Source organism: Myotis brandtii, unplaced genomic scaffold, assembly GCF_000412655.1.
Source record: "Myotis brandtii unplaced genomic scaffold, ASM41265v1 scaffold97, whole genome shotgun sequence".
In the NCBI taxonomy this organism is placed as follows: Eukaryota; Metazoa; Chordata; class Mammalia; order Chiroptera; family Vespertilionidae; genus Myotis; species Myotis brandtii.
The window spans coordinates 882,063-882,316 of NW_005372020.1; the positions used below are offsets into that span (position 1 = coordinate 882,063).

Consider the following 254-nt stretch of genomic DNA (forward strand, 5'->3'; position numbering starts at 1 on the left):
CGCACACTTCCCGGGGCCTTTGCGGGGGACTCAGCCTTCCCATCTGCGAGGTGGGTGTGCGGGTCCCCACGTAGGGTCGTTGTGGGGATAAAGGAGTTACGAGCCGTCAACCACCAGCCCGGTGCCAGGCTCCCAGGGCCCCTTGCCAGCCCGGACCTCCAGAGAGGAAAACGAAAGACACCGTCGTCCAAGGACACGGGAGAGCGCGGAGAGCGGGCCGTTCCCGCGAGGAGGGCTCCCGGAGGTGGTGGCCC

At 68.1% G+C, this 254-nt stretch overlaps 1 protein-coding gene across 1 annotated transcript in view; it reads left to right on the forward strand.

Annotated features, from left to right (window-relative positions):
* The window catches only part of NCOR2 (nuclear receptor corepressor 2), a 172,730-nt gene that overhangs the window by 125,918 nt on the left and 46,558 nt on the right, over window positions 1–254 (forward strand). The gene's annotated exons all lie outside the window — the stretch shown is intronic.